The sequence below is a fragment of the Mauremys mutica genome, unplaced genomic scaffold (genome assembly GCF_020497125.1).
Source record: "Mauremys mutica isolate MM-2020 ecotype Southern unplaced genomic scaffold, ASM2049712v1 000453F_np12_subseq_301792:370584_obj, whole genome shotgun sequence".
Classification (NCBI taxonomy): Eukaryota; Metazoa; Chordata; order Testudines; family Geoemydidae; genus Mauremys; species Mauremys mutica.
The window spans coordinates 34799-57624 of record NW_025422964.1 but is presented as its reverse complement, the minus strand read 5'-3'; the positions used below and the strand labels follow the sequence as shown (position 1 = coordinate 57624).

At 51.3% G+C, this 22826-nt stretch overlaps 4 non-coding genes across 4 annotated transcripts; 2 read left to right on the top strand and 2 right to left on the bottom strand.

The window, feature by feature from the left end:
• The first annotated feature begins 574 nt into the window (after positions 1–574).
• On the top strand, positions 575–646 carry TRNAD-GUC. Its single transcript has one exon. It is a non-coding gene; the product is annotated as a tRNA-Asp (tRNA).
• A 7257-nt stretch (positions 647–7903) lies between these two features.
• On the bottom strand, positions 7904–7976 carry TRNAK-CUU. The gene has a single exon. It is a non-coding gene; the product is annotated as a tRNA-Lys (tRNA).
• Positions 7977–13046: 5070 nt separating this feature from the next.
• On the top strand, positions 13047–13128 carry TRNAS-AGA. The gene has a single exon. It is a non-coding gene; the product is annotated as a tRNA-Ser (tRNA).
• An 8116-nt stretch (positions 13129–21244) lies between these two features.
• On the bottom strand, positions 21245–21316 carry TRNAC-GCA. Its single transcript has one exon. It is a non-coding gene; the product is annotated as a tRNA-Cys (tRNA).
• Between the last annotated feature and the right edge of the window lie 1510 nt (positions 21317–22826).

Genomic DNA, 22826 nt, shown 5'->3' with positions numbered 1-22826 from the left:
CCTCCCTGTTCCCTTACCGTCCTACCTGGACCCGGGGCCAGCCCCCCCAGCTGGACCCAGCCCCGGGCAGGCAGGAGCCGCGCCCCCCTCCCACCTCTGGCTGGACCCGGACCCGGGGGCCGGACAGGCAGGAGCCGCGCCCCCCCCGCGGCTGGACCCGGGGCCGAGCAGGCAGGAGCCACCCCCCCGGCCCGCTGGACCCGGACCGGGCAGGCAGGATTACATGATAATCAGTAAGAACAGAAGGCACAGATATCATTACAAGTAAAACAAACAAAACAAGCTTTCTAGTGACTAAAACTTAACTTCATAGAGTTACAATCTTTATCTAAGCAGGCAAGGTCCCAGGCGGGTGTTGTTGTGTGAGGAGCTGTGTAGGCCCGAAAAGGCGTCCTGCAGGGCAAGGGCAGGTGAGGAGGGCCAGGGCTTTTCCCAGGGCTGTTGCTGCGGCCAAAGCCTTTGGGAAGCAGAAGAGGGCCAGGGGTGCTGTTGCCTGCTGCGGCCCATGCGACGGTGTAGGTGTACGCTGACCATAGCTGGTCTGTGGGAGCTGGGGCCACTCACCGTGCCCCTTTCCTCGTTAGTATAGTGGTGAATATCCCCGCCTGTCACGCGGGAGACTGGGGTTCGATTCCCCGACGGGGAGGGTGACCCCTTTTGAAGGGGGGACAAAGAAATCCCTGGCCTGCCCGCCACATGCCTTGCGTTCTCCTTCGACGGCCACTTCCCTTCGCACCCCGCACTGATGACTTCCACCTCCAGAGATACAGTTACCTCGCAAGGACACGCTCGCCCTAGCCAAAGCCTCCCCCGGGGCCTGCACGTGGGGGCACGTTTCAGAGCGGCAAAGGGAAATAGGCTGGCCAGGGCCATGAGGACAATGGCCCAGACAAACGGGGAGGGACTTGGTCCAGGGGTGGAGGAAGACAGAAAAAGGGACAGGCATGGGATTGGCTTCCTGTCTTTTTTCCTTTGCTCAGCATTTGACCTGTGTCTGTAATGGGGAGACTTGAGAAAGACCTGTGGCCGCCGGCGAGGTAGGCGGCCGCCCCGAGAGCGCAGAGCTGAGCATTTTCCGCTGGGCTGCTGCCTGCGCCCCCAGCGCCTGGCCGTGATCGTATAGTGGTTAGTACTCTGCGCCGTGGCCGCAGCAATCTCGGTTCAAATCCGGATCACGGCATTGCTTTTTGGTGGGGAGGGGCTATCCTGCAGCACGCCTCGTGGCTCAGTCTGATGGCGTCCGTTTGCAAAGAGAGCCATCAGCCGGTCCTCAGTTTCTGCTTGGTAAAGGCAAGTCAGTGGGGTCCATCGGTCAGAAAAAGAGTACCAGGAATTCTTGCTGGGCGCCAGGGTCCAAAAGCAGGGCATTCCCTCCTGGAAAGGGCTGTGTTTGGAATGTCCGTCCAGTGCGCGTTGAAGGGAAGGATCTGCGTGCCTGGGAAGCTGCGTCCCGCCAGAGGCGCTTGAGAAGCCAAAGGGGCCGTGGGTGAGTTTGTGATGAGGTGAGTGTGAAGTGTGGAAGGGGGAGGGTGGCAAGAGGAGGTTTTGAGAGGAAAAAAGGTGCTGCTGAGCTGGTAGGGGAGGGCAAGGTCCCAGGCGGGTGTTGTGTGAGGAGCTGTGTAGGCCCGAAAAGGCGTCCTGCTGGGCAAGGGCAGGTGAGGAGGGCCAGGGCTTTTCCCAGGGCTGTTGCTGCGGCCAAAGCCTTTGGGAAGCAGAAGAGGGCCAGGGGTGCTGTTGCCTGCTGGGGCCCATGCGACGGTGTAGGTGTACGCTGACCATAGCTAGTCTGTGGGAGTTAGGGCCACTCAATGTGCTCCTTTCCTTGTTAGTATAGTGATGAGTATCCCTGCCTGTCATGCAGGAGACTGGGATTCAATTCCCTGACGGGGAGGGTGACCCCTTTTGAAAGGGGGACAAAGAAATTCCTGGGCTGCCCACCACATGCCTTGCATTCTTCTTCTACTGCCACTTCCCTTCGCACCCCTCACTGATGACTTTCACCTCCAGAGAGACAATTACCTCGCAAGGACACGCTCGTCCTGTCCTTCCGCCCCCGGGCCCAGCTTCGGGGTCTGCATGTGGGGGCACGTTTCAGAGCGGTAAAGGGAAATAGGCTGCCCAGGGGCATGAGCAGTGATTTCCCAACACCCCCCACTAGTTTTGTGAACTAGTTACATGCCAAACCTGGTGGCTGAACTTCGCGACTTTGTCCTCACCCACAACTATTTCACATTGAGGACAATATATATCTTCAAGTCAGCGGCACTGCTATGGGTACCCACATGGCCCCACAGTATGCCAACATTTTTATGGCTGACTTAAAATAACGCTTCCTTAGCTCTCGTCTCCTAATGCCCCTACTGTACTTGCACTACACTGAAGACATCTTCATCATCTGGACTCATGGAAAAGAAGCCCTTGAGGAATTCCACTGTGATTTTAACAATTTCCATCCCACCATCAACCTCAGCCTAGATCAATTCCCTCAAGTGGTCCATTTCCTTGACAGTACTGTGCTGATAAGCGATGGTCACATAAACACAACCCTATACCGGAAACCCACTGACCGCTATACTTACCTACATGCCTCCAGCTTCCATCCAGGACACACCACATGATCCATTGTCTATGGCCAAGCTCTAAGATACAACCGTATTTGCTCCAATCCCTCAGACAGAGATAAACACCTACAAGATCTCTATCAAGCATTCTTAAAACTACAATACTCACCTGCTGATGTGAAAAAACAGGTTGACAGAGCCAGAAGAGTACCCAGAAGTCACCTACTACAAGACAGGCCCAACATAGAAAATAACAGAACACCACTGGCCTTTACTTTCATCCCCCAATTAAAACCTCTCTAGCGAATCATCAAAGATCTACAACCTATCCTGAAAGATGATCCCTCACTCTCCCAGATCATGGGAGACAGGCCAGTCCTTGCTTACAGACAACCCCCAAACCTGAAGCAAATCCTCACCAGCAACCACAGAACAACAACACTAACCCAGGAATCTATCCTTGCAACAAAGCCCGATGCCAACTCTGTCCACATATCTATTCAAGTGACACCATAATACGACCTAATCACATCAGCCATGCCATCAGGGGCTCGTTCACCTCCACATCTACCAATGTGATATATGCCATTATGTGCCAGCAATGCCCCTCTTCCATGTACATTGGCCAAACCAGACAGTCTCTGTGCAAAAGAATAAATGGGATGCAAATCAGACGTCAGGAAATATAACATTCAAACACCAGTAGGAGAACACTTCAACCTCTGACCGTTCAGTAACAGATTTAAAGGTGGCAATTTTGCAACAGAAAGCTTCAAAAACAGACTCCAATGAGAAACTGCTGAACTTGATATGCAAACTAGATACAATCAATTTAGGCTTAAATAGAGACTGGAAATGGCTGAGCCATTACACACATTGAATCTATTTCCCCATGTTAAGTATCCTCACACCTTCTTGTCAAACTATCTTAAATGGGTCATCTTGATTATCACTACAAACGTTTTTTTTCTCCTGCTGAGAATAGCTCATCTTAATTAATTAGCCTCTTAGAGTTGGTTGGGCAACTCCCACCTTTTCATGTTCTCTGTGTGTATGTGTGTGTGCATATACATATATCCTCACTATATGTTCCATTCTATGCATCCGATGAAGCCATTTATCAACATTGAATTTCATCTGCCATTTTGTTGCCCAATCACCCAGTTTTGTGTGATCCCTTTGTAACTCTTCGCAGTCTGCCTGGGACTTAACTCTCTTGAACAGTTTTGTATCATCTGCAAATTTTGTCACCTCACTGTTTACCCATTTTTCCAGATCATTTATGAGTATGTTGAACAGTAATGGTCCCAGTACTGACCTCTCTGGGATACCACTATTTATCTCTCCATTCTGAAAACTAATAATTTATTCCTACCCTTTGTTTCCAAAATTTTAACCAGTTACTGATCCATGAGAGGACTTCCCTCTTATCCCATGATGGCTTACTTTTCAAAAGTCAATTTACATTAAATACATTTTTTTTAATTATATATATTTTTAGAAATCTAGACCTGTTATGTGTAACTTGCATTATCCTTATATTAAATTTGCATTATCCTAACAAAACATTTACTTTATTCACATCTCTTTTATATATCTCATTGGCCCTGACACCCCCCCTGTAAATTCAAACACCCCCCCCAATTTCAATTCCTGGGGAAACTACTGGGCGCCGCCTCCTGCCTGGCGAGAAGCCGCAGCACCGGGGGGGGGGGGGTCACAGGGCGTGATGGGTTTCTGCGCACCTCTGTTTTCTGCCGGTCGAAGGGTGACGGTTCCTGCCCGTGGGGGCCGGGGGGGTCCCGATGGCAGCTGGGGGCTCTGGCATCCACCTGTGGCAGCTGGGAGCTACAGGGCCATCTGCAATGGCCGGGGGCTGCGGCTTCTCCTCACCCCCCCGGTGACTGGGAGCTCCCGGCTCTGCCTGCAGTGTCTGAGCGCTGGGGGCTCCCTCTCTTGCCTGTGGCGGCTGGGAGCTCCAGGGGCTTCGGAGCTGCAGGGTCTATTAGCAATGACGTGGGGCTGCAGGGTCCTCACACCATCAATGCCTGTTGGGAAATCCTGGGTCCATCCACAGTGGCTGGGAGCTCTGGGGTCCGCTCGTAGGAGCTGCAGGGTCCATACGCAGTGGTGTGGGGCTGTGGGGGCTCCCCAGCCACCCATGGCTGCTGGGAACTCCAGGGTCTGCCTGTGGGAGCTGTGGGGAGATGAGGGGTTTGGGGTGGAGGAGGGGGCTCCAGCCTGCAGGATGGGGCCGAGGGATTCAGAGTGCAGGAGGGGGCTGTGGGTTGAGGCAGGGGGTTGGGGTCCAGGACGGGGTGATGGCTCTGGGGTGGGGGCAGGGATGATGGGTTCCAGGTGTGGGAGGAAGCTCTGGGCTGGGGCAGGAGGTTGAAGTGCAGAGGGGTGAGGGCTCTGGGGTGCAAGAGGGGGCTCTGGGTTTGGGGGGGTTCAGGGCTGGGGCAGGGGGTTGGGGTGCAGACTTACCTCGGGCGGCTCCTGGTCAGCGGTGCAGCAGGGGGGACCTACTGGCCACTTCCAGGGCACAGTGCGGTGCCCTAGGACACGTAGGGACCAGCCTGCCTGAGCCCCGCAGCACCGCTGACCGGACTTATAATGCAGTCACCCGACTGGGAGCTCCAGGGTCCCCCTGTCACATGTGGTATCTGGGAGCTCTGGGATCCACCCACAACAGCTGGGAGCTGTGGGGTCCATCCGTGGTGGCATGGGCCTGTGGGAGCCCCTTCCGACACTGGTGGCTGATAGCTGTGAGGCCCCCACCGGCCGACAGCTGCAGTCTTGCTGCCCCAGGGCTGAGGAGGAAAATGTCACTGAGATCTCTGAAAGTCACAGATTCTGGGACCCCCTTTATATAATCGTAGCCTTAATAGTTGTTGACTGTCTCTCTCAATCTAGTGGTCTGCTCTAGCGCAGATGGGACAGGGAAGACAGAAGCTCACCCCCCAGCACAGGTTTGGGCAGAAATGGCTCTTGGGCTATTTGCTGTGCATGCAGAGGACTTGTCTAGGCCAGTGGAGCAGCTCAGCCAGATGAGGAGCTGGAAGAAGGAGACCTGAGCAGCCTGGAGATCACACTTTTTCTCCACAGCCACTGCCTATCAGCAGGATTCCTCCTTCTCCTCAGTGAGACCAAATCTAAGCACCTAGACAGCCAGTCCGTCCGCTTCCTGAGCCTCCCTGCCAAAGTCCTGCACCTGGCTGCAGAGAATTGTCTCACATCTCGCTGGGAACTCGACTTCTTGTGCCCAGAGAGTCTCGGCCCCCCCTCAGTAGAGGACCTGAGAAACACAGTGTCTGCCTTTTCCAAATAAGTGCTTGGAAAGGTTTTGTTTCTATGACCGTGTGGCCTAATGGATAAGGCATTTGACTTTGAATCAGGCAATTGAGAGTTCAAGTCCCGTTGTGGTTGTGCAATTTTACCTTTGTGCTGAACGTCCTGCTCCCTTCAGGGCTGGAACCTCTTCTTTGCCACTCAGGCCAATGCTCTGGCTTCAGCTAGAGCCCCGGGAAGGAGTGGGGGGTGGGCGTCACAAAGGCTGGGGCATGAGCCCCAGGTGCTTCCAGTCTCGCCTTTGCCATTCCTGACTTGCCAAAGAAACTGGGCAGCTGCCCGGGCTAGCGTGTGGAGCAGTTTCCCTCTTCCAAGTGTGCACCTGTCCCTGTGCTGGAGGGTACTTGCTACATAGCACCTTGGGAGCCTGGGTGTTTCTCTGCTTCTCGCCAGCTGGGGAAAAGCCTCCTGGGGTAAAATCTCCTGCCCCACTGCCAAAGTGAGCACAGAGAGTGGGAACGGTAAGAGGCCCCACCAGGGGGGCTGGCCCTGCTTTCCTACCGTCTTCTGATGTTGGCCACAAAGCATCAGCAGCTGGCTGTGGGTGGTTTTCAGTGGGGGTTCGGCATGCCAGGGAGCAGGGAGCAGCCTGGCTGGGTGTCTCTGTGGCTGTCTGCTGGCATGGTTCTCCCCTCCTCTTGCCCTGCCCTTGGTTGCTCTGTGGCTTTTAAACCTTCCCTTGGATCTGTCAGCACCAGCTGCCTCTGCTCCAGGTGCCCAGAGGAGGAGAGGTGCTGGGCTCCAGCCTGAGACTCTGCCTCCCTCCTGCCTAGCCCTGACTATGAAGCCTGGCCCTGGCCCTCCTTCCTTTAAATGCCATATGGGCAAGAGGAAGAGTGTGGCAGCTGCAGGTACAGGGACCAAAGTTGTGGGCATCAGGTGAAGCAGTGAGAAACAACCATATGGTCAACCCACAGGACTCTCTAGCCAGACTGTTAAGCTCATTGAACCAGACAGACCAAAGACCTATCTCCAGTGGGCATCAGTCACTCAGCAGGAGGGAAAAACCTCACTCTAGTTCATCCTGAGAGAGGGTAGCCAAGCACATTGAGCTCCAGGGGTTTGCAGCAAAATCACATATCTCCAGGAGGTCCCACTGACATTTAAACTCAGATTGCAGGATTCAAAGTCCTGAGTGCTGCCCATTACACCATGGGACCAGCTCTACGTGGGTGGCAGACATTGGGAACAAGGGGCCTGTCCCTAGAGCATGTGGCCACTGCCAGAGCAAGTGTCCAGCCCGTGGTGTCCCTGCAGCACAGCCAGGGCCTGGGGAGGAGGCCTGGGACATGTGAGGGAGAGACTGTGACCTGCCCTGACCCTCCAGAGACGCTGGTTGTGATCTCCCTGCGCCACAGAACAGGGTGACGTGTTTTCCTTTCACATCTTTCCTTGTGTTTTACATTGATTGCTGGGTAATAAATGGTGTTTGCTTCAAGCACATGCAATGAGGAGTGGGTCAGGGAAGTGCCCAGAGTGGAGACACTGTAGCCCTGTTCAAGTGATCATGACAAGATTGGGGAGGTCAAGCCCCCCAGGATTCCTGGGCCCAGCCTTGTTGGGGTTACGAGGACTCTACCACACACCAGAGTAGAAAGAGCATCCTTGGGGTCGGGCAGCCTCTGGGTAAGGGGGTGGGGACTCAGATCCTTCCGCCAGCCAATTCCACTGGGGTCTTGTAAAATCCAGGGAAGTTCCCAACAATAGCCAGACCAGACTCTCCTTACACTTACGGTCTGTCCTCATTGCTTCTCTCTCTCCCCTTCCCCCCATCTCTGCTGCTCCACCTCTGGGCTTTCTCAGCACCTGGCCCCACAGCGCTTCCTGCCAGCCAGAGACTGCATGTTCTAGGCCTGCTCCTGTGGATGTGGCCTCTCTCCTGATTGATAAGGAAAGGAACCTTTCCAGGAAATGGCCACAGCTTCTGGGAATCCAGCTGTGGCTGTGAACAGAATTTGGGTCCTGGCACACAAGGCTACTTAAAAGCTGAGTGCCCAGACAGGGGCTTGAACCCTGGACCCTCAGATTAAGAGCCTGATGCTCTACCAACTGAGCTACCTGGGCTTGTTGAGAAACATTTTCACCGTTCAGCACAAGAGTGAGCAGGCAGGCAAAAGAGAGGCAAAAAAAGTCCCAGGAACCCCTCCTCTTTCTGTTCAGCCACTGCCTGTCAGCAGGATTCCTCCTCCTCCTCAGGGAGACTAAATCTAAGCACCTAGACAGCAAGTCCGTCTGCTGCACCCCAATTCCCCATGCCTGAGCCTCCCTACCAAAGTCCTTCACCTGGCTCCATAGAATTACATCTCACGTCTTGCTGGGAACTCGACTTCTTGTGCCCAGAGAGTCTCCCCCGCCCTCAGTAGATGACCCAAGAAACACAGTGTCCACCTTTTCCAAAAAAGCGTGTGAAGTAGCTTTGCTCTTGTGTCTACGTGGTCTAATGACTAAGATATCTGACTTTGGCTCAAGTGATTGAAAGTTCAAGTCACTTTACGGTTGTATTGCTGCAGTTTTACCATTGTGCTGAAAGTCCTGCTCCCTTCAGGGCTGGAACCTCTTCTTGGCCGCTCAGGCCAATGCTCTGGCTTCAGCTAGAGCCCTGGGAAGGAGTTGGGGGTTGGGTGTCACAAAGGCTGGGGCATGAGCCCCAGGTGCTTCCAGTCTCGCCTTTGCCGTTCCTGACTTGCCAAAGAAAATGGGCGGCTGCCCAGGCTAGCGTGTGGAGCAGTTTCCCTCTTCCAAGTGTGCGCCTGTCCCTGTGCTGGAGGGGGGTTGCTACATAGCACCTTGGGAGCCTGGGTGTTTCTTTGCTTCTCACCAGCTGGGGAAAAGCCTCTTGGGGTAAAAATCTCCTGCCCCACTGCAAAAGTGAGGACCATGAGTGGGAACAGTCAGAGGTTCCACCATGGGGGCTGGCCCTGCTTTCCTACTGTCTTCTGTTGTTGGCCACAGAGCATCAGCAGCCGCCCCGCATGGTGGTCTGCGGGTGGCCTTCAGTGGGGGTTTGGCATGGCAGGGAGTAGGGAGCAGGCTGGCCGGGAGTCTTGTTGCCTGTCTGCTGGCCACACATAGGCATGGGCCTGCCCTCATCTAGCCCCGCCCTAAGTTGCTCTGTGGCTTTTAAGCCTTCCCTTGGAGCAGTCAGCACCAGCCGCCTCTGCTCCAGGTGCCCAGAGGAGGAGAGGTGCTGGGCTCCAGCCTGGGACTCTGCCTCCCTATCAAGCCTGGCCCTGGCACTGCTTTCTTCAAGTGCCATGTGGGCAAGAGGAAAGGTGTGGCCACAAGCACCAAACTTGGGGGCATCAGGTGAAGCAGTGAGAATCCCACCCACCAGACAGCCACAGCCACTTCTGGACCCCAACCAAAGACCTGGCTCCAGTGGGGAAGGAGTCACCCAGCAGGAGGGAAATGATTCACTCTTATATAGGTGGAGCTAGGAAAGCACTTTGAGCACCAGATCTTTACCACCCACTAACACAAGGTCCTACTGACATTTGAACTCAGATTACAGGATTCAGAGTCCTGTGTATTACACCATGGGAGCAGCTTGTGCTGCCATCTCTGGACATTGGTGACGCTCACAAGACTGGCTTGTGTAAGGGACTGTTGGCCCTTTACTAAAACTGAGTGGGTTTTTTTTGGTTGGCTAGTTCCCAGTCCCAATAGAAGGGGGAAGGGTCAATGGGAAATCAGGACCCAGAGACTGACAGGCCCCTGGGGCAATGGTCACCAACTGGTAGGGAACAAGTGAGAATTTGTTAATGGAGAAAAATCCCTGGTGAAAATTGGCAAAGTTGTGCAGATTTTGAAAAGTTCCAGTGAATTTACACATGAAGATACAAACAGAGAGACAAACACACACAGAGAGAATGAGAAAATCACAGACTGCACAGGCCCACACAGACATAACAAAAACCAAACCCACACAGCACACAGAGCCATATACACATAAGGGAAAGCCACACAAAACATAGAAAGAACAAATCCACACCAAAAATACAGCAAAAGCCCACAACAGGAAACACAAAACCCACATACCAAAAGAATACTAAGCAAAAACCAATCTGCATGCAAAAATCATACACACACCCACGCACACAAAACTATGCCAGGCATCCACCAAAATCGCACAGGACCCACATGCACATCAACACGACAGATGAAACCCCCCACCCCAACATAGAGAAAGCCAGGCAGGGTTTGAGTCTCACAGCGAAGAGGGTGAGCACACAGGTGGTTTGGGGAGCAAAGACTGAGGAGGAGTCGGGAGCAGTGCTCTGGGCTCTGCTCGACCCCTCCTGACACAGGCGGCTGGTGGAGAGCAGAGCCTGGTAGATCTGTGGACTCTGCCCTGCTCTCTGTAAAGCAAGGGGACCCCGGTGTCTTCTGAGCTGCAATTGTATTTTCTGCAGGACAAAATGATTGGCAGAAGCCATTTGCTTAAAGGAAACTAGTGCTGTAGGTGAGGTTTGAACTCACAACCTCAGCATGACTCCACTCAGCACGGCTCTGTAAGTACTGGGCACTAACCCATTGCACCTCTGGTGCCTGAGTGAGTGTCTTTTCTCCTTGATTCATGGATGGATTAGGGGTTGAGGGGGGGTTGCATTAGCTAAAACAAATCCATATTAAAGGCTGCAGGATGGCAGCAGCAGAGGTGGGGAGCCTTCTTCCATGTGCTAGAGCTGGTTCCCCCTTCCGTTGCTGAGGGTTAGTGCTTTGAGCCCACCCGGTGCTGGAACGTCCCATGGGTGAGATTAACAAGACTCTTGAAAGGAGAAGAGAGGGGAAGTCTTTTCTATCCCTGCCTAGCTCCATTGGTCTCCTGTGGCCCTTTCAGCTCTCTGCTCCCCTGTTGGGGAGATGCAGAGACAAGCCCCCATCTGAGTAACTCACTGAGAGGCTGTGTCCCATGGTGTGTGTGGGGGAGAGGGGGAGGGTTGGATTGGGCTCAAGGGGAGAAGGTGTTGTGTGTGACAGGGGGGGGGGCGGGAGGGAGGGGGAGGGTGTGTTCCTTAGGATAGAAATGATGGAAAACACAGGGGCAGTGACAGTGAAGCCCCGTGTCTGAGTGTTATGACCCTGTGTGGTGCTGCCGTTCACCTTCCCCTCCTATGGGCTCAGCTTTCATTGAATCCAGCATTTTTTCACCTGTCCTCACCACAGAGGTGTCCCACATGCCTCAGCTACCGAGTGTCCCTCTTAGAGACGCCGAGGACTGGAACTGATTTCAGCTGCTGGACAGCTCTGCTAGGTCTTTATTGATTTGCACAGGAAAATGCTGAGTGTTTAAATTCATTTCAAACCCCTGCCCCCCTGCTGGGGATTGGGGTGCAGGAGGGGTGTAGGCTCTGGGGGGAGTTTGGGTGCAGAAGGGGTGAGAGGCTGGTCTCTGGGAGGGAGTTTGTGTGGGGGAGGGGTTCTGGGGGGCAGGCTCTGGGATGGAGTTTGCAGCGCCGTAACAAGGGTGAGGCGAGTGAGGCACTTGCCTCGGGTGCGCAAAGTGGAGGGGCGCAGCTCTACCACGATCAGCGGCGCTTCGGCGGCAGCTCTACTGCTGCTGCTTCTTTGGCAGCAATTGGGCGGCAGGTCCTTCCCTCCAACAGGGACTCAGAGACCTGCCGCCAAAGATCCTGGAGCCGGCCCTTGCCTCGGGCACAAAAATTCCTTGTTATGGCTCTGGGAGTTTGGGTGCTGGGTGCAGGCTCTGGGCTGGGGCAGGGGGTGGGGGGAACAGGAGGAGGGGTGGGGTGCAGGCTCTGGGCGGGAGTTTGGGGGGTGGGGGGTGGGGAAGGAGGGCGTGCAGACGCTGGGAGGGGCCAGCAGCCACTGAAGCGAGCAGGCAAACGCTGCTCAGCTCCGCTGCACTGATGGGGCCCCTGGGGGGGAGCGCCTGGGGGTGGCCAGTGGGGCCAAGGGAGTGACCTGGTCCCAAAACTGCTGGAGCCCCACGGGCGAGACCTGGGAACCAGGACTGCCAGCCAGACAAACACCTTTAAGAGGAGGCGTCCCTCTCCCTGTCAAAAATTGATCTTCCTCCTTCAGTTCAGTGACAGCCTGAATTGTTCCTTATCCCGGCAGAGCCAGAGGACTGAAAGCAGCAACATCAAACCCCTGTGTAGCTCACAGGAATGGACATAAACACTCCCTGGTATCTGAGGAGATGTTCAGCTTTGCCCTTGGTCAACTACAAGGCTAAAGGGAAAGGAGGTGGCGCCAGGTATAAAGAGTGAAACACGACACATCATAGTTATGCCCATGGTGGCTGCTAAATCTTTTGATGTACTTCTTCTTATCAGCAGTGTATTGTTTTCTCTGGAGCCTAGGCCTTGACCAAGAAATTTGTACCTTGATAAAATAATCGACTGCCCCTGGTGAAGACAATGTACTTGACACCCACTGGGGTGTCCCTACACAGGTACAAGTACTAATAACAGTGGCTGCCTTTTAGCCATAGATTTTAATCAGGGCAATAAATACAAACCCCTGTTAAATCATTTCTCAGCCCGAGTCCTTCACCCACATTCCCTAGAGCATTGGGCCACCATGTGGACGTTTCCTTTCCAACCTCAGTTTCACACAGAGACACAATTTCCTTTGCACAGATCCATGAACAGCAAAATCTTCCTGCGTCTCTGGTCTGAGCCAGGGCATTCGATTCCAGTGAACCCTTCTCTCCTGCAATGGCGATGGTCAGACAGAGGGGACGTGGCACCTGCATCCCTGCCAGGGAGATATTGGCTCGGCTCTTTCTTTCTGCTGCTTTTGTTAGTCCATGAAACATCAAGGGTGGAATGCAAGGCTGAATTCACGCACCAGCCCTCAGTGCCCCAGAGAAATCCTGCCCCCTGCTATTGGAACGATGTGCTGGAGATTTGACTAGGAAAGGGACTGTCCGAATTGTCAGAGTGGGGAATGAACAACAATCTACAGCAATGTCGTTCACACAAACACACTCTGATCATGCTCCAACCGGAAGAGAAATGGGCAGGAATTCTGGCTGTTCAGCCTAGAATACACTTACACTGATGCGCAGCCATGAGTGTGCTGGGGGAGCTGGTCTGAGCAAACAATTTGAAGTAACAATTCAGTGAGAACTGAATCATCATGTAGTGAAAAGGGGATGTATGTCAAGTAGTTGTGGCCGAGTGGTTAAGGCGATGGACTAGAAATCCATTGGGGTCTCCCTGTGCAGGTTCGAATCCTGCCAACTATGCAAGTGCTGTGCTGCTGCTGTTATTATTGTAGTCTTAGTACCTGAGCATCCACAGTGCGAACTGGAGATAAATCTAGTTTCACTCTGTCTACTCTTAAAAGGCTGCAGTGGCACTGCTATAGCACTTTGGAGTAGACAGTGACTAGAGGGGTTTTCCCATCACTGTAATAGCTACATGGACTGAACAAATTTTCCTTTTATTTAGCACTATCTAACCAGGGCTTAGGTCACCTTAACTCTATGGGTTTGGGGGGGAGGTCACACCCTGAGAGACGTCACTCTGCCAGTTCAGTGCCCACCGTACACCAGCCCTTAGATCCCTCTTGGTAGTTCAATGCAGGCACTGACCTGTGAGAGGAAAACATCAGCTCACAAACACAGAGACTGAATTTCTCACATTTAATCTCGCTGCACTTTCCAGAAAGTCACAAAATTCAATTCATTCTTGCTAGGACAGTGAAAAAATAAGTGACACTAAGTTTTTTGGCTTGGTTAAATAAAATTAAGTGTTTAATTAACATAGTAAAAATCTGTACTGATTCCTCTAACTAACACCACAGCGTGAAATAGGAACAGAGACAAAGCTTTTCAGTGATGACCAATTTTGCAAATGATCTTCCCATTATTAATTTCCACGCTGCCCCCATTGGAGGTCTGGGCATCTCCAGTGTCATTGCTCTGCATTCACCTTCCCCTTAGAATTGATCCCGCGCCGTGAGGACGGTAGGTAATTCGATCTAAGATACTTCGACTTCAGCTACGTTATTCACATAGCTGAAGTTGTGTATCTTAGATTGATTTCCCCCCGTAGTGTAGACCAGCCCAGATATCAGTATTAAGAGCCCTTTATATCAATATAAAGGGCTTCGTTGTGTGGAGGGGTGCAGGGTTAATGTGATTTAATGCTGCTAAATTTGATATAAACTCGTAGTGTTGACCTGGTGAGGCTAATCATCTAGTGGAACAAGCTCCGCAAGGGACATGGTTAATTCCCCATCATTGCCCTGTGTAAATGAAGACCGCAGCTCTTGCTGCAAGACACGTGGTGTGTGGGTGTCCCTGTTCCCTCTTCAGAACCTCTGGTACATGGTGTTTCCCTCATCCCAGTTCAAGATCCCCATCATGTGGGTGCTCCCATCCAGGATCTGTGGTGGGTGTCTCTGTCCCCCACCCCATGAACTAGCTCCAGTGTGTGGTTTCCCCTGCCTGCCCCTATCTGGGATCTGTGGGTGTCACTGTTCCCCTTTTCAAGATCCGTGTTGCAGGGGGGCATCCCTCCCGCCAAGTAAGAATCCCCAGCGTGTGGGTGCTCCCATCCCACCCTACAGGCTCTGCAGGGGGAGTCTGTATAAAAAGAGACTGTGTCTCACTGTCTTGCCCAGGCTACACTGCAGGAGCTATTCACAAGTGCAATCCCATTACTGATCAGCACAGGAGTTTTGACCTGCTCTGTTTCCGACCTGGGCCGGTTCACCCCTCCTTAGGCAACCTGGGGACCCCAAGCTTCCCCAGGCTCACCATACTGATGCCGAGCGTTGTGCAGACATCCAATTGGCACAGCCCCCTACAGCCCAGAACTCCTGAGCTCAAGCGATCCGCCAGTCTCAGCCTCCCCAGGCGCTGGGATCACAGGCACCAGCCACAGGGCCCGGCTTCTTTCATTTCTTGGCAGCTGGAGCTTTAAACTCTGCTTGTGAGCTCTGTGCCTTGGCCAGACGGGGACAGCCTGGAACTGGGAAATGCTCCTGCTCCCCCCCGTCCCCATCTCATGTTGGGGTGCAGGCGCCACTCTCCTCCCAGGTAAGATCCCAGATGTTTCGGTGCCCCCCATCCCCTGCCCAGGAGCCCAGGTGTCCGGGTACCTCTGCCCCCCATACAGAATCCTGGATGTGTGGGTGTCCGTCCCTCTGCAGAGGATCCCGGAGTGTGGATGCCCTTGTCCCCCCCTACAAGATCCTGGTTGTGTGGGTGCCACTCTCCCCCCCTGTGACGGAGCGATTCTGGCAGGACCCAACTGAGAGTGCCAAATCAGGACCAATTGCTCAAACAGGGCAGTTACAGCCCTAGGCTGGGGTTTTTCCACCTCTAAGGCAAACCAAACCAGCCAGACAAAAAGACTTTGGTCTCACCCCACTGGCTAACCACAAGTCACACAAGCAATTTCCTTAGACACTCCAGTCTCCCAGTATCACCACCAGTGCACTCGTCCTGGGGATAAATGGTTATGAAAACCAACACCCCAATAAAAGAAAAAGGTTCTCTCGATCCCAAAGGACCAAGCCCCAGACCCAGGTCAATATACACATCAGATCTTACCCACAAATCACGCTGTTGCCAATCCTTTAGAATCTAAAATCTAAAGGTTTATTTATAAAGGGAAAAAGGTAGAGAAGAGAGGTAGAATTGGTTAAATGGAATCAATTACATACAGTAATGGCAAAGTTCTTAGTTCAGGCTTGCAGCAGTGCTGGAGTAAACTGCAGGTTCAGATTAAGTCCCTGGAACATCCCCCGCTGGGATGGGTCAACAGTCCTTCGTGCAGAGCTTCAGTTTGTAGCAAAGTCCTTCCAGAGGTCAGAAGCAGGATTGAAGACAAGATGGAGATGAGGCATTAGCCTTATATAGACTTTTCCAGGTGTAAGAATCCCTTTGTCTTCACTGTGGAAAATTACAGCAAAATGGAGCCTGGATTCACATGGGCCAGTCCCTGCATACTTTGCTGAGTCACAAGGCGTGTCTGCCTTGTCTCCATGGGTCAATTGTGTAGCCGATGGCCCTTAATGGGCCATCAAGCCAGCTAGGCAGGGCTAACATCAGCTTGTCTGGGATCTTTCCCAGAAGCAGAGCATAATACAAACTACAGACAGTACAGAGCCAATACTTATAACTTCAACTACAAAATGATACACAGACATACAGACAGCATAATCATAACCAGCAACCCAGAACCTGGTCTTAGACACCTTATATGACCCCCTTTATTTAAGATTTGGTGCCACTACAGGACCTTGGTTGCAACCCATGTTCTATATGGTCCCCATTTATATCAATAACGTCACACCCCCAATGCAAAATTGATGCAGGAAGGGATGACAAAACATCGCTGACTGCATCCCAAGAGCCCCCTTTCCTTGGGTCTGTCTCACTACAGCTAGTGTTGGGCTATAGGCCGTACCAGTGTATAACAGAAATGGTTTATCAAAGTCATGTTCAATAACATGATTGAATCTCTTTACAAACTTAAGGTGTAATTTGGTTAGCTTTTGCAGCATGGTTCCTGTATGTTTCATGTGATCTTGCCAAGAGCTAAAGAAAACAGCTACTTTATCCATACCAGCTTTGGCCAATGTTTGGAACCCAATTAACATTAAACCAATGTAGATATTGAGGTTGTTCATAGTACAGGAATCTTGGCATTTAGCCATGAAAGCAATATGGTAGTGTGCCTCAGTTTCCCCTTTCATACAGCACATCAGGTCTGGAATGTATTTTCCCCTGTGAAAAGTTCCAACACTGTTTACATGCATTAACTGTGAAACATCAGTATAGCAAGGCCCTTTAACATAAAGTGTGTTTTCATGTATTTCTTTCAACATGTTTAAGGGACTTTCCAAAAGATTAGCCACATTGTACATTGATACAGTTCTTGGCCATAGCAACACATTAGTTACAAAATTTAGCATTAGCAATAACAACAAACTGATTGCAAGTGTCCATTTACAAACCTGTTTGTCATGCCACACCCTTGGCTCAATACCATTGGAGTTTGGGCCTTTTAGGGTTACCCTGTGGCTTCCCTTTGCAAAATTCAGTTCTCTCTTTCCTTCTTGCCCTGCAGGATTAAACCCTGACTTCTCTTGCTTAACAGAATTCACTGGCTGATGGGGTGGGCCCTCTGTGCTAACCGCTATTAGCAATTCTTTCTTCTCCCTGCCAGCCAAGTAATTTGCATTAACACAGACACTAACAGAGACATCACACCAATTCAAAGGGTCTGAGGGTGAGAGCTGGCTTGCTCTCCCCTGCCTCCTCAAGCATTCAGCCATACAACTGTTCTGCTTTGAAACACCAGTAACTGAATCTGTCCTCAGATCCTGAAGCCCAGACTGCTCACTTACAGATTCAGCATGGAGACATGCCTGTCCCAACACCATTGTCTCCCCAACAAGCTGGCCACACACAGCCAGGTGGTTATAGGGCTGCTCAACTTCCTTCACAGCTTCTACTCCACCTGAGACCTTTCCAAAGCTGCCCACACTGGATCTCTCAAAAGGAAAGTCAGTGGATCCATTCACAACCGAAAATTTCTGGCTGTTAGGAACTGAAACTTTCTTGATTAAATCACTTTTACACCCTTCAGTTGCAGTAAACTGCTTGCACAGGCTACCATGAGGATTTCTTTCCCTAGGAGCTTCTTCAAGCAGCAATTCACCCCTCTCAGAAATTCTGCCCTTCCCCTCTCCACCTAGGGCTTGCTCTACAGGAACACTTCCCTGAGCAACCGCAGCCGCTTTCTGGGTCTCACTTACACTTAGACTCACTTCAGGCCCCACAGGCGGATTTCTACACAATCCCCTTTTAGGCACACCTACAGACTTTCTAGATAACAGGTCAGAAGCAGTCTCCTTCCCTTGGCCATGAACAAGTTCAGGAATCTTTTCCTTCTTGCTACAAGTTGTCAAACTGTCAGTAGGTAACACACTTAAATCACCTTCATGCTCTCCTTGTGCCCTGGCTAGGGTATTACCCTGATCAGACAGAGTTGCTGCACCCTTTTCCAACCACACATTAGCAACTGGCAAACTACAAGCACCAGAACTGTCTGGTCTTTGGGACCTTGCTATGACACTAACTGGATGCAACCTAGTCACAGTGCCATTCTCCCCAGCAGACACAAACTCAGGACCATTCCCTTCCTGGGCTTTAGCTGTATTTACAACCAACTCCGAGACAACTGAATCACCCTCAACCATCACAGGCTGAAAGGCCCCTTCTGTCTGCTTCACAGACACAGAAGAGCCGGAGACACATTCTCCTTTACCAGACACACAGCTTGGGATCTCATTTCCCTTGTCCCAGCACACAGGGCTGTTCACAGACAACTGCTTGGAGACCGAGGTAGCTCCCTTCATAGGCAAGTCAATACCCCTGACAGAGACAGGCACAGTCCCCTCACTGTCACATTTCTCCACACAGGACACAGGTAAGGGATAGGGACACTCATCTTCCATTATCCCTCCCTTCCCAAACTGCTGATTAGACAAAGCCATTAGCTCACAAGGCTGCCTAGGCTCCTCCAAACTTTCCCTACCAGGCACATTGCCACTCCCAACAGATAAGCTGCTGCTTTTTTCACTACACTGAGCTACTTTTAGCAAATCACAGTTACCCATTTCAGGTTCACTTCTACAAGCTGCACTAGCCACCAATGCATTACCCATTACAAATTTACCCTCTCCTTCCTCAGTTAGGGCTTTAACCTGACCATCTACTTTAATCTGCTCCTGAGAAACATTTTCCTCATCCATGAGATTTTTCTGCTCTTGATCTAACTTCAGATTGACTTCTGAGACATCAGACAGACATTCAGAAACTTCATTCCCAGACAAGCTGCTTTTTTGCACAGACAAACCTTTGGAGCAACCCACCTCAGGCAAATCATTGCTCACAATAGACACAGGTTTAAGATTATTCCTCTCCTGTGACTGCCGACCTGGATTGAACAAAGCTTCAACATTTTCCCCAATTAAAAGATCTTTAGGCAATAACTTCCTGATGCCAGCTATCACTTCATGCTGAGCCCCATTCCACTCAAGGTGGATTCTGGCTAAAGGCACACGGACAGTAAACTCACAGAGGATTACAACATTCACACTCTGATTTGGTAAATAATCTTCTTCTTTGACCAGATCTGCTTTAACAAGAGTGATGTTAGAAGCCATAATTTGCCCTAAACAGCTTTTACCATTGATTTTTACACTCTCATACATAGCACTGGCACAATTTATGGGGCCACCCTCTACTGAACCCACAGTAACAGCATTGACATAAAAGGTGGCATTGTTGGGGTACATTTGGTTACCCCCAGACAACTGCTCAGAGTTATACAACATACCAACATTGTTACAAACTGGACTTTCAAGAGGATACAGTCTCTGCCGTTCTTCCCTTGCTTTTTTGACTTGGAGCTGGAGTCTAGCAGTTTCTTGTTGCATCTTGTGAGTCTCCTGCTGCACCTTGCGAGGCTCCTCCTCAGCAGCCAGCAGCTCCAGACGTCCCTTATGAGCTTTTTCTTCTCTCTCAGCAGCCTCTCTCTTTCTCTCATCCGCCTCTCTCTTTCTCTCGGCCGCCTCTCTCTTTCTCTCGGCCGCCTCTCTCTTTCTCTCGGCCGCCTCTTTCTCCAGCTGGGCCAAGACTTGCTTCTCTTCCATTCAAATTTTTGCCAGTTCTTGCTCATAATCAAACTGCAGGCTGTCTCTCAAGGCTTGCAGTTTCCTTGCTTTTCCTGATGCTTTCTGTCTCATGGTCACTGATCTTTAACCAACCAAACTCTCAATCCCAACGTTAAAATTTGGATACCGTGGGGTTCTGACCCAAAGCTTAATTGACCTGGTTCTGTGGATCCTGCCGACTATGCCACTGTGACGGAGCGATTCTGGCGGGACCCAACTGAGAGTGCCAAATCAGGACCAATTGCTTAAACAGGGCAGTCACAGCCCTAGGCTGGGGTTTTTCCACCTCTAAGGCAAACCAAACCAGCCAGACAAAAAGGACTTTGGTCTCACCCCACTGGCTAACCACAAGTCACACAAGCAATTTCCTTAGACACTCCAGTCTCCCAGTATCACCACCAGTGCACTCGTCCTGGGGATGAATGGTTATGAAAACCAACACCCCAATAAAAGAAAAAGGTTCTCTCAATCCCAAAGGACCAAGCCCCAGACCCAGGTCAATATACACATCAGATCTTACCCACAAATCACGCTGTTGCCAATCCTTTAGAATCTAAAATCTAAAGGTTTATTTACAAAGGGAAAAAGGTAGAGAAGAGAGGTAGAATTGGTTAAATGGAATCAATTACATACAGTGATGGCAAAGTTCTTAGTTCAGGCTTGCAGCAGTGATGGAGTAAACTGCAGGTTCAATTTAAGTCTCTGGAATGCATCCCCCGCTGGGATGGGTCCTCAGTCCCTGGTGTAGAGCTTCAGTTTGTAGCAAAGTTCCTCCAGAGGTAGAAGCAGGATTGAAGACAAGATGGAGATGAGGCATTAGCCTTATATAGACTTTTCCAGGTGTAAGAATCCCTTTGTCTTCACTGTGGAAATTTACAGCAAAAATGGAGCCTGGAGTCACATGGGCCAGTCCCTGCATACTTTGCTGAGTCACAAGGCGTGTCTGCCTTGTCTCCATGGGTCAATTGTGTAGCCGATGGCCCTTAATGGGCCATCAAGCCAGCTATGCAGGGCTGACATCAGCTTGTCTGGGACACTTCCCAGAGGCAGAGCATAAAACAAAATATAGACATTACAGAGCCAATACTTATAACTTCAACTACAAAATGATACACAGACATACAGACAGCATAATCATAACCAGCAACCCAGAACCTGGTCTTAGACACCTTATATGACCCCCTTTACTTAGGATTTGGTGCCACTACAGGACCTTGGTTGCAACCCATGTTCTATATGGTCCCCATTTATATCAATAACGTCACAAATGTGTAACAGGGAGTTTGGTAAATCTTGGTTATTTTATTTTTCTAAGAGATTCCTGTCCACCCCCAGGAGAGTTTTCAGTCCCAATGGCAACTTACTTACCAAATGTAATACAGACTAGTCCATTCCTCCCAAGTGGATGTGGTTCTTGTTCTTCTGCACATTGTAGCCCATGGAGGCCAAGGACCTGCAAATGTGTCTTCACGTGCCTTTGTTTCATTGATGAAAACAAATCTAGACACTTAGAGGATTGGAACTGATTTCAGCTGGGGGACATGTTTGCTAGGTTTTTATGCATTTGCACAGGAAAATGTTCAGTGTGTCCATTCATTTCAGGGATCCCTATTTAGTGGAGCTCCTGAAAATAGAAATATTTTTACTGAAAGAACAACTTTGTGAGGGGGCACTTGGATTTGAACCAAGGACCACTTGATCTGCAGTTAAACACTCTACCACTGAGCTATACCCCCATAACTTTTACACAGCCAAGTCCCTAATCTTAAGGATTTTGAAGGACAGGCTCTGCCTTAGAGAGCTCCTTTTCTCTTCCCAGACCACAGGGGTTTTAAAAATGGGGTTTGATTAAATTTTATATACACATGTAGACACCACAGCTTGCACACCCACCAACATAGCTTCCCCCAGTGACATAGCTACCACCTCTCGGGGAGATGGGTTAACTGCACGGACGGGACAGCTCTCTCCCCTCCACTTAGAGCAGCTTCATTATTTATGAATAGGTGGGAAATAACCCCCTGAATGGACAGCAACCAATGTATCAGATATTGCTGTGCCTGCATTCAGTATGGGTAACTGGTCATATTGGGCTGGATTAGTAGGAGCGTTGCCAGCAGATCGAGGGAAGTGATTATTCCCCTCTATTCAGCACTGGTGAGGCCACATCTGGAGCATTGCGTCCAGTTTTCACGCCCCCGCCCCCACTACAGAAACAAATTGTAGAGAGTCTACGGGGGGGGGGGGCAACAAATCCTGCCAACTACAGAGGAAGTTGTGGTTCTTTAGTTTCAGTGGAGCTGGGTCTTGTCTCACTCTTAAGCTATGTCTACATGAAAGAATAATGTGGCTTTAGTTAAAGTGTTTTAATTGAACAGCTGTTGCATGTCCACCCTATGTCCCTGTGTCACCAGAGCACAACCATGCTAGCATCTCTTGGATTGCCACAGAGAGCAGTGCATTGTGGGTAGCTGGCTGCAGGGTGCTTTGGGAAAGTTTTGCAATGCCTCACGGGCTGCATCGCATGATGCAGGTTTCTATCCTATCAGGTTTCTATCGGGTTTCTTCTAGTAGGATGCCCATTGGTCCATGGGCATCCTACTAGATTGCCAGCTGCTTTTCAACTGCAATGTGCGTGGTGGGGAGAGACAGTGTGTGCGTTGCGGAAGAGTGTGTGTGTCGCACACTGTCTCTAAGTTCAGACAGCTGCTGGAAGCAACCAGTCCTGAGGCAGGGGACAGCCCCGACATCAGACCCCCTTCTCTCACTGGCTCAGCTCAGCACAGTACTCTCTGTCACACACACACACACTGCTGCCTGCTTAGCTCGGTGTCAGGGGTGCTGGAACAGGGGGTTTAGAGCACCATGGCCCCAACACTCTTTACTGGCTGTTAGGAGAAATGATGGAGGGGGGGAGGGTGCAGTCTTGGGAAAGAGGCGTCTGTGGGTGTGGCCTCAGGGGGAGAGGTGGTGTGAGTGGGGGTCCTTGGGGAAAGGGTGTCATGGGGGTACCACAGTTTGGACAATGGTGCCCCCCACCACTGTAAGGAAGCTTCTGCCGCCCCGGCTCTGTGTTGGCAGAGTGGGACAGAGCAGCATCCACGGCAGTGATTTGCTCCCCGGGGCTCCGGCAAGGGGGCTCGGGAGGTGATTTAAAGGGCCCAGGGCTTCAGCCGCAGCAGGGAGCCCTGGACCCTTGAAATCACCAGCCTGGGGAAGCCGGGCCGGGCTGGCACAGCGTATCGG